Source organism: Mesoplodon mirus, assembly GCF_964341445.2.
Source record: "Mesoplodon mirus genome assembly, chromosome: 8".
NCBI classification, from domain to species: Eukaryota; Metazoa; Chordata; class Mammalia; order Artiodactyla; family Ziphiidae; genus Mesoplodon; species Mesoplodon mirus.
Genome location: NC_138984.1, coordinates 93,907,743 through 93,926,634, shown reverse-complemented (window position 1 = coordinate 93,926,634; position 18,892 = coordinate 93,907,743). Strand labels below are relative to the sequence as shown.

At 39.3% G+C, this 18,892-nt stretch overlaps 1 protein-coding gene across 1 annotated transcript in view; it reads left to right on the top strand.

Moving 5' to 3' along the window:
- Nucleotides 1–1,614: 1,614 nt before the first annotated feature.
- The window catches only part of LOC309809758 (pre-mRNA-splicing factor CWC22 homolog), a 57,319-nt gene continuing 40,041 nt past the window's right edge, over nt 1,615–18,892 (top strand). Inside the window, exon 1 of the mRNA XM_082631173.1 lies at nt 1,615–1,681. The gene's annotated coding sequence lies outside the window, so the exon portion shown is untranslated. The remainder of the gene's footprint in view (nt 1,682–18,892) is intronic.

The window sequence follows — 18,892 nt, the reverse complement described above, 5'->3', positions numbered from 1 at the left end:
CACTGTTTACTTCTTTGAGGACCCAAATGACAAACCTAGTCTCTCCCAGGTCCACCCAGCCCCCCTAGGTTCAACTCCAACTTTCCTATTTCTGTTGAAAATTGTAGAGGTGGTATTGTGCTTTTTTCAGGTGTGGATACAAATGCTTACCAGATTCATCTCCTATTATTACAACTAAAATCTATCCACTTAAATATTTTAAGACACCAAAATGCACCTTAAGCTATGGCCAAATATCTTATATATGAAAAAAGGATAGATAATACTATCATATGGTAGGAATTATCACAAATGCATCAAGCGTATCAAAACTAATTCAGTCTTAAAACTATTCTGCGTGGTGGGTACTATTATCAGTCCTATCTAATGGATCAGGAAATGGGCACACAGTGCGAAGTAACCTGCCTAAGGTCAATAGTCCATGAGTATATCAACAGATTCATGATTTAAACATAAGTTGTTGTGCTCCAGTGTCTTTACCCGTAACCACTTTACTCTTCTGACTCTAGGAAGGGTTTAGCAGTACCCTAACATTGTAATAAATCAGTGTTTGGAGAAACCAGGACTGGTTTATACACTTGTTTTGAGGAACATAAAGATACAGTTGTTTGGGCTTCCCTGGTGGTGCAGTGGTTGAAAGTCCGCCTGCCCATGCAGGGGTCACTGGTTCGTGCCCAGGTCCGGGAAAATCCCACATGCCCCGGAGCGGCTGCGCCCGTGAGCCATGGCCGCTGAGCCTGCGCGTTCAGAGCCTGTGCTCCACAACGGGAGAGGCCACAGCAGTGAGAGGCACAAGTACCGCAAAAAAAAAAAAAAGATACAGTTGTTTTAGGAAAAGATAGTATCCAAAACAGTAACAAGCAGCTAACTTTTAGGTTTTGTTACTGTTGAAAAGTAATGTTTAAGAAAATATTTCGACTGATTACCTCTGATTTGCGTGGACTGCTGTTTCCAAGTCGGTCAGGCAATCTCCTTCTCCTCAGCATATCTCGCCAGCTGGTACCTTAACCTAAAATAGAGGCACCATCTTCTCTACAGAATTAGTTTCTCCTCATTACTTCACTCTGTGGTCCAATATTCTCCCATTCACTTGAGCTGGAAATCTTGGAATTAGTAGGCACTTAACCTTTGGTAACATTTTTACTTTTTTTGGTTCCTGGTTTAACTATTGTAAAAAGTCTGAAGAAGGTGTCTGCTCTCCTTAAGATTTTCACGGAAAAGTGACTACACTAAGGTCCACTTTTTTGCCAACTGCAGAGAAATAATTATAGATTAAAGTAAATTTTAAAAACTCTTAAACACAACCAGGTTTCTGGCGGGCCTCCAGCACGCTCTCTCTGGCGCTTATCCAGAAGAACTACAATTCCCGTCGTGCGTTGCTGCCTTCTCAGCCTACAATTGCGCGCGTCATTTCCGTCCTCATTGGCGGTGGGTTCTGGATTTTGTAGTTTGTGTCAACTTCTCTTTTGTCGGCGTCTTGGGAAAGGAAAAATGTGGCCGGATCGACGGCTCTGTATCTGGTATTACAATATTGTATTTTAAATAAATTAATAGGATGACGTATCAAAGTCAGTTTAGCGTCAGGTTTTTATGTATTTCACGTTCCGCCTTCCTCTTACCGCCGGGCCGGGAAGGGGAAGTGACGTACGTCCGGTGTAATGGCGGCGTGGTGGAGCGCCAGGTAATTACCAAACTCCGTAGACTAGCTACAGGCAGCGAACTGAAGTGGGGGTGGTGGGTTGCCAGACCGGGTGGGAAGTGAAGGGGAACCAGGAGTGGGTGCGGGCTCGGTGGTAGGGTCGTGGGCGACTCTGGGGTGCGCTTGGGTCTCCCGCCGCGCGCTGGCCCGTGAGGTTGGGCTGTGAGTGTCGGCCGGGCCGAGGAGTCGCGGCGTGTGGGGTGGGGAGGGGGCAGCGGTGAACTCCCGCCCCGCCTGCGCGGACAGAGTAGTTTCCTCGAGAGGTTCCTGGGCCTGTCTTTCCGCAGTGGCTTTATTGTGGAATCCAGCACCAGTGCTGGTACTCTCGCTTTTCGTGTGCGTGTGTTTTGGGTGCGGATCACTTAGAGCCTCCCGAGTCGTTTGGGCTTCCCAAGGCCCTTTTCTTAGTGCCCCTGCCCCGGGCCACGGTTGTGGGATCCATGAATGGTAGTTAATTAAAGAACAGTGGAAGTTTCACTCTCATTCCTCTTTGCGGCATAATGTGACTGATTCTTTAAAATTTCATTAGTCGTTTCTTTTTCATTCATTTGCCACGTAATTTCTGACGCTTACTAGTGTTTATTACTGGGGACTGTTCGTTTCTCATTACATGTGTTCTTCTCCTGTCATCCTTTATCCTTCCATAACCGGAACTACCACCAATAAGGTGATAACTCCCAAACTTGGGTCTCCAGTCTCCACATCTCTATCGAGCTCCAATCCTACAGGACGTACATTTGCACGTAGCGGTAATATAATATCATAGTTAATTTTACTGACTCCAACTGTAATCATCAGTTTACCGATTTTCGCTTAATTCTTAAAACAATTCTTTGAGATAAATGGAGAACGAAAAAAATGGGGAAAGCCTATTCCAGATGCAAGAATTAAGTGATTGAAAGTGTAGTAAGAGTTTGCTTTTTTAGGTTTCCACAGACTAGGAATAGCAGATAGAGAAACAAGCAAACTTGGGCTTCAGAAAACCAGTTAACTGGCCTCCTCCTTATCTGTATTTAAACTTGTTTTAGGATTGCCAGTTCACCTCAGTTAACATCCTACTGTGGAAAAGTGCATTTAGAATTGGCATTAAAAGGGTGATCTTGATTACAAGAAGCGTCTAGTATCTGTAGGAGGAGGAGGCCTACTTGAATTGGTACTGGATGAAGGACTGGTAAACCAAAGATTCCAGTCTTGTTTCAGAACTTATTAGGTCTGTCACTTGGGGCAGATTACCTAACATCTCTAGTCTCAGCTTCCTCATCTAAAAATTACAGGTTGTTTTGAAGTTGAAGAAAAATAATGCATGTAAGGCACTGAGACTTCAGAGGCCAAGAACCTTTAATATCCTGCCTGACCCAGTGGTTCTGAAAATGTGGTGTCCTGAATCAGTAGAATCAGTAGCATCAGTATCTCCATGGAACTTGTTAGAAATGTAAATTATTGAGCTTCACCCCAATCCTGTTGAATCAGAAGCTGGGGAATGAGGGACCCTTCACTCTCTTTTTTGCCAGAGCATTCCCGAGATTGTCATGCCAGTTAGTTTGAGAGCCACTGTTCTAGCCCATCTCCTAGGTATCGGCTGTGGTTCATCCCTACCCCCAGAATCAGGTTTGCTTCCTTCTTTGCTCCAAAGTGTTTGATCTGTGGCCAGCCAGTATTTTCTTTATTGTGCCGCCACAGCCTTCCTCATGTTGCATAGCTTAGTTCCAGTCACTTCTGGAGTTCTGACACTTCCTAGATTGCTCAACTGTCTTTCCTAAACCAGTCTTCTTAGCTCTGTCCTTTTTCCCAGCTGCTGAATTGTTAGAGGTTAAGTCTGCTCCCTGATGATTGTGCGTTGCCAAGAGTTCTGCAGTGGCTCCTTGTATCTGAGACCACCTAAGACAGTACACAGTGATACATTGTGTATTTATAATGCCCATGCCTTAACTTGAACATTATTTTCTGTTTATGGTTCACTTGTATTTGGACTGAATCTTGTACTACCTGGTATATCCCTAACTTGATATAAGTCATTGCTGGCCTAGAGCTAGTTCAAGAAAGAAGTGGCTATTGGTAATATAGCTGATCCCACTAATGACTTGGAGGGCTTCCTTGCTTCAGTTCTCTACTTCTGTATTTAAATCTGAGAATCCTAGCATGGGAGGATAATGGAACAAAAAGGCCTCTGGCATATTAGCTTTAGCAGACTTCCAGATGTAATAAACCTGTAGCCTGAATATTTTATCTCAGCATATACATTTCCCAAGTGGACATTGGAAGAGACATTTCAAGGCCTACAACAAAGTACAAACTTTCAAAGCATTTTCTTCAGAAATAATATATCTGGAGAGGAAGCAATGATTAAAGCAAGCCTTTGCTATTTGTAGCTAAGTTAATAAATCTTTCCCAGTGAACAGATACCAAAAAGATGGTGTGGGCTGCCTTGGCCTGGGGACATAAGGGCTCCTGGAATTATCGAATAGTTTGGCTAATGGGAGGGAGAGACCCAGTGGAGGTTCATGTTTAACTTGACTTTGATCCTAGCTCATAAATGGATCAGACTAGAATTCAGTACTTCCATCTCAAAAGCTACTCTGTGAGTCGTTTCCTGAATTAGTTTACCAGGACAGCTTTCTTCTAAACCTGGGGACAGGAGCCTCTGGAGTAGAATGTAGTGCTGTGTGTCTAGGGGATAGTTCATAAACTTCTCTGTGGAGGACACGGCATCCAAGTTTTCTTTAAAACTTAGAATGTGATTTACTAAATGGCGCTTTCATTAAATCTTCAGCAAGCCCACTTTCAAAGCTGTGCTGTGAGAGTTGGTGGAACATATCCGGCCCATATACTTAATTAGGCAAACTCATGAACAGATTTGGGGTGAGGGGAGACAGAGTGGTATGAATGTTTGAAAGCATGCAGCATCCTCAATAATTAGACTTGTTTTGGTAAGTTGAAGTAACTGCACCTCCAGGATCAGATTTCGTCTTGCAATGCCTTCAAAGGAACTGTTTTGTTTTGTTTTGTTTTGTTTTTTTGTTTTTGTTCTTGTTTCTTTTTTTCATGGCAATAGGGAGGTATATTCAAGCTGCTCTCCAGGTTAATGTGAGATGAAGACAGATAAGGAATGGCACCTGATAGGACTGTCATGATACAATTGATGACATATAGCTTGGCAGTTCCTAGAAATAGGGGTTGATATGTGGGACAAGGCTGCTGTGGTATTCCTTGGTAAAGAAGTTGTCAAAATATTATAGGGAGTTAAGAAATAGGAGCAATAATCAAAAGTCCACACACCTCTTTTTATATTTGATTTTAGAATTGGCACCTATTAAGTAGCAGGCACTGTCCTAAGTTCTGGATATATAACAGTGACCAAGAACTTCAGGGGTCCAGTGTTCTTCTACAAGGCCTTTCATCTCTCTGAGCCCTTACTGGTGCTGTCTCATTGCTGGAATGACCTTTTCCCCCTTTCCTACTTGTCCTTCAAAATTCAGCTTCTAAACCCATTTCTTTCTATATGCCCCAGACCCACCTAGTTGCACTTCCTTTTTTCCAGTAGTATTGAGTTTATAACCTTGCTATAGCACTTGGACTTCTCTGCTCTGCCTGGTGATAGGAGCTCTCAACTCTCAGACCTCAATGCCTCCTGTGCAGTTTAACGTATATCTCCTCTCACTATACAACAGACACTGCCTTTAACCCTCTATTCTTAATTTGTTGCCGAAGAATAGGGGGTAAGGTAAGAAAGTAGAAAAAAACCATCTGGCTTTTTCTCTTAACCTTATACTTCCTCATTTTCTCTGCAAGTGCTTTTCTGAACCACGTTTTTGTTTTTTTTTTTTAGGAGTTTGTAAGCTTTTTTTCTTTTTTAACTTTTATTGGAGTATAGTTGATTTACAGTGTTGTGTTAGTTTCTGCTGTACAGCAAAGTGAATCAGTTATACATATATCCACTCTTTTTTAGATTCTATTCCCATATAGGTCATTACAGAGTGAACCACTTTTTAATATAATTATCAATTATGGCACCAGCCTCATTATTATTATTATTATTTTTAGTTCTGCTTTCTCATTTGTCCTGTACAAAATTTTTCAGTTTTTATGACCCCACCAAGGAGACTCCCCTGCACAGATACAAACTTTAATAAAGACAAAATGAAAAAGGAGCCATTCAGTGGGTGATTAGAAGCACTAGAGCTACTTCTTTGCCATAAGATATATATTAAGTAAAGTGGTGAGGATTGTGGTATAGGCTTGAAATGTAAGCTTTTTTCTCTTTGTGATCTTGAAAATGGGTATAAATTTAGCTTAATCGCAGACCAGTAAAACCCATAGAGGTAATATTTGTCCAGTGAATGAGGTGCTGGGGTTAATGAGGAAAGTTAAATTCTCTTGCCAGCCAGTTGAGCTGTGAACCAAGTGAAGTGTGGGGAAACTGAGGCGAGACGACGTGGGCTTATGGAGGTGTGGTTAAGTACAAGTGATTGAGGGTACAGTAGCGTAACTGTGTCCCTTAGGGTTTATTTTATTCAGCAGATAGAGGGACTGCTAGCCCAAGAACTCTTTTCTATCAAAGAGTAATATAAGGATATAGATTGTTGATACATTGAGACAGAATTTTCATTTTTGAAATTTAGAAGGAAATTTAGAAAGTGTGGAATGATTGAATATATCATAGTGAGATCTTTTTTTTTAACATCTTGATTAGAGTATAATTGCTTTACAGTGTTGTATTAGTTTCTGCTGTATAACAAAGTGAATCAGCTATATGCATACGTATATTGCCATATCCCCTCCCTCTTGCGTCTCCCTCCCACCCTCCCTATCCCACCCCTCTAGGTGGTCAAAAAGCACCAAACTGATATCCCTGTGCTATGCAGGTGCTTCACACTAGCTATCTGTTTTACATTTGGTAGTGTATATATGTCAAAGCTACTATCTTACTTCATCCCAGCTTACCCTTCCCCCTCCCCGTGTCCTCAAGTCCATTCTCTATGTCTGTGTCTTTATTCCTGTCCTGCCCCAGGTTCATCAGACCCTTTTTTTTTTTAGATTCCATATATATGTGTTACCCTACAGTATTTGTTTTTCTCTTTCTGACTTACTTCACTCTGTATGACAGACTCTAGATCCATCCACCTCACTACAAATAACTCAATTTCATTTCTTTTGATGGCTGAGTAATATTCCATTGTATATATGTGCCACATCTTCTTTATCCACTCAACTGTCGAGGGACGCTTAGGTTGCTTCCATGTCCTGGCTATTGTAAAGAGAGCTGCAGTGAACATTGTGGTACATGACTCTTTTTGCATTATGGTTTTCTCAGGGTACATGCCCAGTAGTGGGATTGCTGGGTCGTATGGTAGTTCTATTTTTAGTTTTTTAAGGAACCTCCATACTGTTCTCCATAGTGGCTGTATCAATTTACATTCCCACCAACAGGGCAAGAGAGTTCCCTTTTCTCCACACACTCTCCAGCATTTATTGTTTGTAGATTTTTTGATCATGGCCATTCTGACCAGTGTGAGGTGATACCTCATCATAGTTTTGATTTACATTTCTCTAATGATTGGTGATGTTGAGCATCTTTTCATGTGTTTGTTGGCAATCTGTATATCTTCTTTGGAGAAATGTCTATTTAGGTCTTCTGCCCATTTTTGGATTGGGTTGTTTGTTTTTCTGATACTGAGCTGCATGAGCTGTTTGTATATTTTGGAGATTAATCCCTTGCCCATTGCTTTGTTTGCAAATATTTTCTCCCATTCAGAGGGTTGTCTTTTTGACTCGTTTATGGTTTCCTTTGCTGTGCAAAAACTTTTCAGTTTCATTAGGTCCCATTTGTTTATTTTTGTTTTTATTTCCATTTCTCTAGGAGGTGGGTCAAAAAGTATCTTGCTGTGATTTATGTCATCGAGTGTTCTGCCTGTGTTTTCTTCTAAGAGTTTGATAGTGTCTGGCCTTACATTTAGGTCTTTAATCCATTTTGAGCTTATTTTTGTGTATTAGGTTAGGGAGTGTTCTAATTTCATTCTTTTACATGAAGCTGTCCAGTTTTCCCAGCAACACTTATTGAAGAGGCTGTCTTTTCTCCATTGTATACTTTTGCCTCCTTTATCAAAGATAAGGTGACCATATGTGCGTGGGTTTATTTCTGGGCTTTCTATCCTGGTCCATTGATCTATATTTCTGTTTTTGTGCCAGTACCATACTGTCTTGATTACTGTAGCTTTGTAGTATAGTCTGACGTCTGGGAGCCTGATTCCTACAGTTCCAGTTTTCTTTCTCAAGATTGCTTTGGCTATTTGGGGTCTTTTGTGTTTCCATACAAATTGTGCAGTTTTTTGTTCTAGTTCTGTGAAAAATGCCGTTGGTAGTTTGATAGGGATTGTACTGAATCTGTAGATTGCTTTGGGTAGTATAGTCATTTTCACAAAGTTGATGCTTCCAGTCCAAGAACATAGTATATCTCTCCACCTGTTTGTATCATCTTTAATTTCTTTCATCAGTGTCTTATAATTTTCTGCATACAGGTCTTTTGTTTCCTTAGGTAGGTTTACTCCTAGGTATTGTATTCTTTTTGTTGCAGTGGTAAATGGAAGTGTTTCCTTAATTTCTCTTTCATATTTTTCATCATTAAAGTATAAGAATGCAAGAGATTTCTGTGCATTAATTTTGTATCCTGCTACTTTACCAAATTCATTGATTAGCTCTAGTAGTTTTCTGATAGCATCTTTAGGATTCTCTATGTATGGTATCATGTCATCTGCAAACAGTGACAGTTTTACTTCTTCTTTTCTGATTTGGATTCCTTTTATTTCTTTTTCTTCTCTGATTGCCATGGCTAAAACTTACAAAACTATGTTGAATAATAGTGGTGAGAGTGGGCAACCTTGTTTATGATCTTAGGGGAAATGGTTTCAGTTTTTCACCATTGAGAACGATGTTGGCTGTGGGTTTTTCATATTATGTTGAGGTAAGTTCCCTCTATGCCAACTTTCTGAGAGAGTTTTTATCATAAATGGGTGTTGAAGTTTGTCAAAACCTTTTTCTGCATCTGTTGAGATTATCATATGGTTTTTCTCCTGCAATTTGTTAATATGGTGTATCACATTGATTGATTTGTGTATATTGAAGAATCCTTGCATTCCTGGGATAAACCCCACTTCGTCATGGTGTATGATCCTTTTAATGTGCTGTTGGATTCTGTTTGCTAGTATTTTGTTGAGGACTTTTGCATCTATGTTCATCAGAGATATTGGCGTATAGTTTTCTTTTTTTGTGACATCTTTGTCTCATTTTGGTATTGAGGTGATGTGGCCTCGTAGAATGAGTTAGGGAGTGTTCCTCCTTCTGCTTTATTTTGGAAGAGTTTGAGAAGGATAGGTGTTAGCTCTTCTCTAAATGTTTGATAGTATTTGCCTGTGAAGCCATCTGGTCCTGGGCTTTTGTTTGTTGAAAGATTTTTAATCACAGTTTCAATTTCAGTGCTTGTAATTGGTCTATTTATATTTTCTATTTCTTCCTGGTTCAGTCTCGGAAGATTTTGCTTTTCTAAGAATTTGCCCATTTCTTCCAGGTTTTCCATTTATTGGCATATAGTTGCTTGTAGTAATCTCTCATGATCCTTTGTATTTGTGCAGTGTCAGTTGTTACTTCTTTTTATTTCTAATTCTGTTGATCTGAGTCTTCTCCCTTGTTTTCTTGATGAGTCTGACTAATGGTTTATCAATTTTGTTTATCTTCTCAAAAAAACAGCTTTTAGTTTTATTGATCTTTGCTATTGTTTCTTTCATTTCTTTTTCTATTTCTGATCTGATTTTTATGATTTCTTTCCTTCTGCTAACTTTGGGGTTTTTTTGTTCTTCTTTCTCTAATTGCTTTAGGTGTAAGATTAAGTTGTTTATTTGAGATGTTTCTTGTTTCTTGAGGTAGGATTGTATTGCTATAAACTTACCTCTTAGAACTGCTTTTGCTACATCCTATAGGTTTTGGGTCATCATGTTTTCATTGTCATTTGTTTCTGGGTATTTTTTTGATTTCCTCTTTGATTTCTTCAGTGAGCTCTTGGTTATTTAATAGTGTATTGTTTAGCCCTCATGTGTTTGTATTTTTTACAGTTTTTATTCATAGTGGGATGTGCTTTTAATTTAAGGCCTGGTTTCTCTGTGGGTAGCTTTGCAGATATTTAAAGGATCTTTTTAAATATTTGTTGTAAAAATATCTTTTTACCCTGCATGGGTAGAATGCAGTGGAACCCTACAGGTTAGTAGTATTCATATATTTTTTAGAGGCAAGTTGGGCAAGTTCTTATAGCCAAGAGATGAAGACCTTGTGAGAAATCTTGTTAGAGAGGTCAAAACCAACTTGCCTTCTTCTAAAATGAAATGAGGATTATCTTATTATGGGATCTTCCCTAAATGGAGCCTTCCCCCTACTTTCTCTTGTATACAATGGCAGAGAGAATGGGCAGATTTGATTTTATCTCCTATTACCTGAGAAAGCAAAATCAGTGGGATTTGATGACTGACTGGGAGTGAGGAAAAGGAAAGTGTCACTTGGCTAGCTTTACAGGTAATATCTTAGAGGAAGTACTGGTTTGAGGAGAGGAAGAAATGAGTTCCAGTTTGGACTCCCCTAGTTCAGAGGGCCTTTGGGACATCCACATGGAGGTTTTTATAGGCATTTGGCGATAAAGATTTGGAACACTGTAGAAAAGATTGGGCTGGAAGAAAGTCATTCTTATGAATATGAGTTGAAGATGTGAGGGTGGAGATGGTCTTCCAGAGAGAATATGGAGAAAGAAAAGATAAGCACTATTCATTTGTTCATTTAACAAATATTAAGAGACTTCTGTTTTGGGATTACATCAATGAACAAAACAGAGAAAAATCCATGAGCAAAGATTAAACTCTATGGGGTAGTAAAATGTTAGAGGGGTGGACAGAAGAAGAGACAAGAGCAACACCAGGTGAACTTGGCACCCCTGTAAGCTGAGAAGTGAGAACTTCAAGAAGGGGGTTAGCAGTACCAAGTGCTAGAAACAACGTCATAAAATAAGGAAGTGGCCCCTGGATTTAGCAACAAGGAGGTCATTGTGTAACCTTGACAAGTACTGTGTAATAGTGGGAGTGGAAAACCAAATTGTGGTGCATAAGAGGGCTTAATTTGAGATTAAGAATTAGAGGCAGCCAGTGTGGACTCATCTACCAAAAAAAACCTGGTTGTGTAGAGAAAGAGACTGGAAGTAGAAAGGGGGTAGGATCCAGGGAATTTGCTCCGTAAATGACATAATTTATATTTAAATGAATCAGTAAAGAAGTTCAACATATAGAATTTTTCTTTAAAACTAACTCATGTGAAAATCAATACTATAAATCAAGAAATAGCTGATAGAAATTTGGAAACAAACAAAAATTGACAACTTCCCTGCTGTCATAGAGCCTGCATTCTGGTGAAAAGGAGCACATTACAGGATGGATCTTCCTATGTACCAACAAAAGAATGCTACTTAAAAAATATTTAAGTAGCATATCCAAATGATCATATCACTTTAATTTCTTTGGTAACTTAAACACAGACTAATTTGGACTGGTTTCATCGTGTAGGAAATGAATGGGGGGGTAATACCTCCTCCCAGTTTATAATGAGTAATTTTCAGTATGAATATTGGTATCACTGATTCCTTAAAATGATAAGAACTTTCAGATTTTTGTCATTTTTTTACTCATGTGAGTCTCACTGTCTTAAGATGTCCCCAAGTTGGTCCTGTCTCCCCTACATAGGGTCAGAGACCAGTCAAAGGTTTTTATATTGTTTATTCCTCATCACTTAAAAACCCAAACAATATCCAATACTATCTGCACAGTTTTTAACCCTGTACTTCAACATGGTAACCTCCAGTTATTCAAATGGTTATGCATCAGAGCTCACACCTGATGTACAATGGTGTACCAGGAAGCAAACAGGGAGGACAGGTCTGCAGTTCTTTATTTGTAATTCTGATTTGACATTCAGAATTTTGTTCAGATTTTAGAGAAGAAATACAGTACAGATATATTTATTAAGTAGTTTTCCTTTGAGGATCCAGGGCAACATCCTCTAATGAAATACATGTAATATTTCCACAGTGCATCAAGTGAAGAATCAAGTCTCAAGTTAGTGCATGTCAAATTTTGCTGCCAAATGAGTTTGGCACAAGCTAAAGAAAAATCTGAATTTCAAGGCTTTTCAGACTTCAGAATTGCAGATAAGGGATTGCCACCCTGGTGACTTTTCCTAAAAGTGTTGGCCCTTTTATTTTCTTGAAATTGTGAACCTGTGCTTGTGCTGAATTCAAATTACAGTATCATTTTTTTCTTATGTGGCATATCATGGGGCAAATTTCTTACTAATATGTATATATCCAAAAAAAACAGCAAGAAAAAATAAGGAAGCAGTTTTCTTAAACAATGGAGTTTTCCTTCAGTACAGATAGGGAAAAGCCATAGCAATTTTGTCATTAATGCTTAAGAACTGTGGCCAGGGAACTCCCTGGCGGTCCAGTGGTTTGGTTAGGACTCTGCAGTTTCACTGTGGAGGGCGTGGGTTCAATCCCTGGTCGGGAAACTAAGATCCCACAAGCCATGCTGTGCAGCCAAAAAAAACCCAAAGAACTGTGGCCCATCTGTTACTCCTATCTGTTCCCTGAACAGGAAAATCACTGTTTGGAAGGGTCAGGGGCTTGGGTCCCATTTGTAGATTTTCCCGAGGATACCATTGCCTTTTTTGTATTAAGAACAGATTTAAACTAGCTTTTATTTTGAATACTATTTAATATTCCATTTTCCCCACTGGGCAACTAAAGTTTGTTTTTAACTCTGTTATAATGTTTGGAGTTTGCCACACCTACTGTTACTATTTAGAATGCAGAAGAGCAAACTAAAGGAAGTCCACTTCTTTGACTGTTTTTTTTTTTAATTTAATTTATTTTTGGCTGCAGTAGGTCTTCCTTACTGCGCTCGGGCTTTCTCTAGTTGTGGCGAGTGGGGGCTACCCTTTGTTGTGGTATGTGGGCTTCTCATTGCGGTGGCTTCTCTTGTTGTGGAACACGGGCTCTAGGTGCACAGGCTTCAGTAGTTGTGGCTCACGGGCTCTAGAGCGCAGGCTCAGTAGTTGGGGCACACGGGCTTAGTTGCTACGAGGCATGTGGTATCTTCCTGGACCAGGGCTCGAACCCGTGTCCCCTGCACTGGCAGGTGGATTCTTAACCACTGCACCACCAGGGAAGTCCTTCCTTGACTTCTTTTAACAATTTTAGGACAGTATGCTTCCACAAGTTCCTCCAACATGGGTTGAGGACACCTAAGGGACAATGATAGATGTGTTATACTGAAATGATGGAGAAAGCATTGCATTTCAGCCATTAGTTGAATATTTCCTCATTTTCTGAATTTTTGAGATAACTGTGGAATTTATAATTTCATAGTTTCCAGTTAACAGTCTAAAGCACTTCTTACAAATCTTACTGAATATTTTGCTCTCTGATGCTTGTTGAAACTACATCTCCTTATTATAAAATATCCTTGCTCAGGAGAGCAGGTGTGGTTTTGCTGAGTTGCTTACTTGTGACAAGGAGAGATAAATTTAATAATTCATCATAAAATCCACACAGTAATGCTAAGAAGAGCAGTGAGAGCTATAAACTCTAGATAAATTGCTCTCATTGCAGGAATTTCCAATTAGTCTATATCAACCATGCACATGTTGAACTCTCATTATTTCCCTACAGGCATATTCTATATAAACCTGGATGATGATAGTACTTCATGCATTTTTTGTTAGAACTGCGGTAGCAGTCTGCAGTATTGTCTATTTCACACTGACTTTTTTTGTTTTGTTTTGTTTTGTTTTGTTTCGGTACACGGGCCTCTCTCTGCTGTGGCCTCTCCCGTTGCGGAGCACAGGCTCCGGACGCGCAGGCTCAGCGGCCATGGCTTACAGGCCCAGCCGCTCCGCGGCATGTGGGATCTTCCCGGACCAGGGCACGAACCCGTGTCCCCTGCATCGGCAGGCAGACTCTCAACCAGTGTGTCACCAGGGAAGCCCCAGACTTACGTTCTGGGAGGTAGAAATGTAACAGGTTGTACTTGACTGCCAGAGAAATGTTGGATGATGATGGTTAAAGGGTAGAAAGGTGAAAGATGACACCAATCAGAAAGAAAAGTCATTAAATTTAAATGGATGATATAATTTGAAATAAAAGGCATTAAAAATTGCCCTGTGTCTGTATGTAGGTAGGTTGAGAAGAGAAACCAGGAGGGATAGACCCAAGAGGGATAGTCAAGGAAAATACTAGGTCTTGCACAATAGAGTCAAGTGATTTATTTTTTCATATTGTACCTACCTGGTCACAGTGAATTCTAGGTATGCAAATTAAATAAGGGAATCCTTAAAATTATTCATATTTAAAAAGAAGTAGTGCCTCATTATATTAACATCAAAACCTTTACTATCTGGAACTTTAGAAGAATGGATCAGTTTAGAATAGAAAAATTTTCTGGATAATAGAGATCGTATCTGTTTACATTTTATAATTTACCAATTTGGCATCAATTTATTAATATTGGCATTTTCATTGGGATGCAGTATCAGATGGTTTTAGCATCAGATAAACGTTTTTGAATTTTAATGCTGTTTACTAGCTGTGATTTACTTGTACACATTGCTTCAGCTCTGTACCTCAATTCTCTCACTGAAAAATAAGACTTAAAAAATCACGAAAGCAGGGTAATCATGAAAATTGAATTAAGAATATATAAATGAAGTGTGTCTTTGTGGCATAGTGTCTTTGTGGCTATAATAATGTATTATTATTTGTTATTGTTGCTATTGTTACCTTACTCTAAATTACATGTTTCTGACTTCTAACACAGGAAATGTAATTAGTTCATCTCTGGATATCTCAGAAACATCATTGTAATGTACTATAGAATCTGTTAGTGTGGACAGCAAATTAGTTTGTTGAGAGCTACTGTATACATTGGCATTTCTTCCATTGGCTGGTTTTTTTTTTTTAAATTAAATCAGTTATACATATACATATGTTCCCATATCCCCTCCCTTTTGCGTCTCCCTCCCACCCTCCCTATCCCACCCCTCCAGGCGGTCACAAAGCACCGAGCTGATCTCCCTGTGCTATGCGGCTGCTTCCCACTAGCTATCTACCTTACGTTTGGTAGTGTATATATGTCCATGCCGCTCTTTCACTTTGTCACAGCTTACCCTTCCCCCTCCCCATATCCTCAAGTCCATTCTCTAGTAGGTCTGTGTCTTTATTCCTGTCTTACCCCTATGTTCTTCATGACATTTTTTTTCTTAAATTCCATATATATGTGTCAGCATACAGTATTTGTCTTTCTCTTTCTGACTTCACTCTGTATGACAGACTCTAGGTCCATCCACCTCATTACAAATAGCTCAATTTCATTTCTTTTTATGGCTGAGTAATATTCCATTGTATATATGTGCCACATCTTCTTTACCCATTCATCCGATGATGGACACTTAGGTTGTTTCCATCTCCGGGCTATTGTAAATAGGGCTGCTATGAACATTTTGGTACATGTCTCTTTTTGAATTATGGTTTTCTCAGGGTATATGCCCAGTAGTGGGATTGCTGGGTCATATGGTAGTTCTATTTGTAGGTTTTTAAGAAACCTCCATACCGTTCTCCATAGTGGCTGTACCAATTCACATTCCCACCAGCAGTGCAAGAGTGTTCCCTTTTTTCCACACCCTCTCCAGCGTTTATTGTTTCTAGATTTTTTGATGATGGCCATTCTAACTGGTATGAGATGATATCTCATTGTAGTGTTGATTTGCATTTCTCTGATGAGTAAAGATGTTGAGCATCCTTTCATGTGTTTGTTGGCAGTCTGTATATCTTCTGTGGAGAAATGTCTGTTTAGGTCTTCTGCCCATTTTTGGATTGGGTTGTTTGTTTTTTTGTTATTGAGCTGCCTGAGCTGCTTATAAATTTTGGAGATTAATCCTTTGTCAGTTGCTTCATTTGCAAATATTTTCTCCCATTCTGAGGGTTGTCTTTTGGTCTTGTTTATGGTTTCCTTTGCTGTGCAAAAGCTTTTAAGTTTCATTAGGTCCCATGTGTTTATTTTTGTCTTTATTTCCATTTCTCTAGGAGGTGGGTCAAAAAGGATCTTGCTGTGATTTATGTCATAGAGTGTTCTGCCTATGTTTTCCTCTAAGAGTTTGATAGTGTCTGGCCTTACATTTAGGTCTTTAATCCATTTTGAGCTTATTTTTGTGTATGGTGTTAGGGAGTGATCTAATCTCATACTTTTACATGTCCCTATCCAGTTTTCCCAGCACCACTTATTGAAGAGACTGTCCTTTCTCCACTGTACATTCCTGCCTCCTTTATCAAAGATAAGGTGACCATATGTCTGTGGGTTTATCTCTGGGCTTTCTATCCTGTTCCATTGATCTATCTTTCTGTTTTTGTGCCAGTACCATACTGTCTTGATTACTGTAGCTTTGTAGTATAGTCTGAAGTCAGGGAGCCTGATTCCTCCAGCTCCATTTTTCGTTCTCAAGATTGCTTTGGCTATTCGGGGTCTTTTGTGTTTCCATACAAATTGTGAACTTTTTTGCTCTAGTTCTGTGAAAAATGCCAGTGGTAGTTTGATACGGATTGCATTGAATCTGTAGATTGCTTTGGGTAGTAGAGTCATTTTCACAATGTTGATTCTTCCAATCCAAGAGCATGGTACATCTCTCCATCTATTTGTATCATCTTTAATTTCTTTCATCAGTGTCTTATAATTTTCTGCATACAGGTCTTTTGTCTCCTTAGGTAGGTTTATACCTAGATATTTTATTCTTTTTGTTGCAATGGTAAATGGGAGTGTTTCCTAGATTTCACTTTCAGATTTTTCATCATTAGTATATAGGAATGCATTGGCTGGTTTTGAACAGTGTTGGGCCACCTGCGTACACCATTGCACCATTCCTATCAGCTTTGGGACACTGATCATCATATTATTTTAAATATTTATTATTTATTTATTTGTTTGTTTGTTTAGCTGCACTGGGTCTTAGTTGCAGCACGCGGGATCTTCATTGCGGCATGCGAGATCTTTTTTCAGTTGCGGCATGTGGGCTCTTAGTTGTGGCATGTGGGCTCTAGTTCCCCAACCAGGGATTGAACCCAGGCCCTCTGCATTGGGAGCACGGAGTCTTAACCTCTGGACCACCAGGGCAGTCCCATCATCGTATTATTTTAAAATGACTTGTCTCATTGGAGAACTGTAATAAGTTGAGGAAAATGCTATTTTAAAGTTTGTATATTATTGGCGCTAAAGCTTCTCCTTTATTATCAATTTGGGCACACTATATAGGTAACAGCCGATTTTGAAATGAGTCTTATTTTGGGTACATGCTGAGATAAGTTCTCTTGGGTAGAAAATATGTATCTAAGGATTTAAGTAATTCTGAGAGTCCAGATCCCACCCTCTTCTCATTCTTCTACCCAGAAAACCATGATGTGAATATAGTAATTGTCAGCAAGTTCACAGTCTTACTGGACTAGAAAGTGTTCTCTTCCATTATTTTGTGTCCCATGAAGAGAAAAGACCTTCAGTCCATCTCCTTTTTTAGAAGAAAGGCTCCATAGAGGAGTTAGTGCTGAATTCAGGTTTGCATGAGTCCTGCTATATAAACACATCCCATTTTAGAGTGGGGCAAATTGTTCAACTTCGGATCTAAGCAAGGTCTACATATTACATATGTTAGGTCTGTTAGGACTCCTTTATTCTGTAACAGCTGTGCCATTCGTTTCTTTTTTTGTCCCCCATGCTATTGAATTGTTGGAGAAAGTGCTTCAGTTGTCTTGTATGTTAAAGCCCATTGATGAAAAATCCCCAGTAACATACCTAGTAGTCATCAGATGGTCTTGGCAGGAATTTGTAGACTAGAGAAAATTTGTAAACTAAAGAGTTGCTGGAACAGTAAGTGGTCGTATCTTTAGAACACGCGAGTCCATGTGGACACCATTTTGTGTGGGTCAGATGGTTCTGGACTAACTAGAAATAAGAATTTGACCCTAAATAATCCATGTTGTATATCATGACTTAGATTGGTTTAATTTTTCTCTTTTGCTAGTTAGTGGAAATCCATTTTACAAATTGTGGTTTTTGTGTCAGTTGTCAATTCTTGGCTGTCATCAAGGTTGTTTTTTTGTTTTGTTTTGTTTTTTTCATTTTATTAATACCCCTTCTGGTTACTCAATCTAAGCTGAAGGATAGACCATTATCTTCTAGAAATGTGATCCATCCCTATCTGCACTGTTATTCAATGGGTCATGATTGTATATGAAGTTTGTGATGGTAGTAGTATCTCTAGTGCCAGGTTTTTCTTGTTGTTTATGTAAAATGATCATTTGGCATCATAGTGCTGCAGAGCAGCATTTAAGACTCTGGAGACCACACACTGATGATTGCAACATAGACAAACTCTAAGATGAGCATTATTATATTATCCCTTATTTTCCATAATCTGAATCTGCCATGGAAAATAACCAAACAACTCTTCCCATTAATTTGGATATGAGTTTTTTTTTTTAACTTTGCCAGTATCTGAAGAATTAATTAGTATCATATCTGGAGATTGTCAAAAACAAGGATCTTGGGAGTACCGTGACTAAAAGGCCCCAGTGTCTGCTAATCATTTAGAATTGTGTTGTTCAGTATGGTAACCAGTAGCCACATGTGGCTATTCATGTTTAAATATAAACTTAATTAAAATCAAATAAAATTAATTTTCTCAGTCCCACTAGGTACATTTGAAGTGCTCAGTAGCCACACATGGGCAGTGACTATTGGATTGATACGGTGGCTACTGACAGGGCAGAATATGAACCTTTCCATCAGTGCAGAAAGTTGTGTTATACAGTGCTGATTATAAGTGTCAGCCAGCAGAGAGGGAAAAAAATAACCAAGAGGATCAAGGACAAAAATATGCAAAGAAGTGCATGACAGTCACTGCTGTCTAGCATCCGGGGAAGGAGGCCCTTTTTCTGTCTTCAGTGTTTTCTCCTTCAGGATCAGAAAAGTCGTGGAAATCAGTCACAGGTGATGATGGCAGCAGTATCCATCAGCATATTCCCTGAAAAAAGTAAAGAGTACTAGGTAGAGGCTTTTACTTGGATTCTTT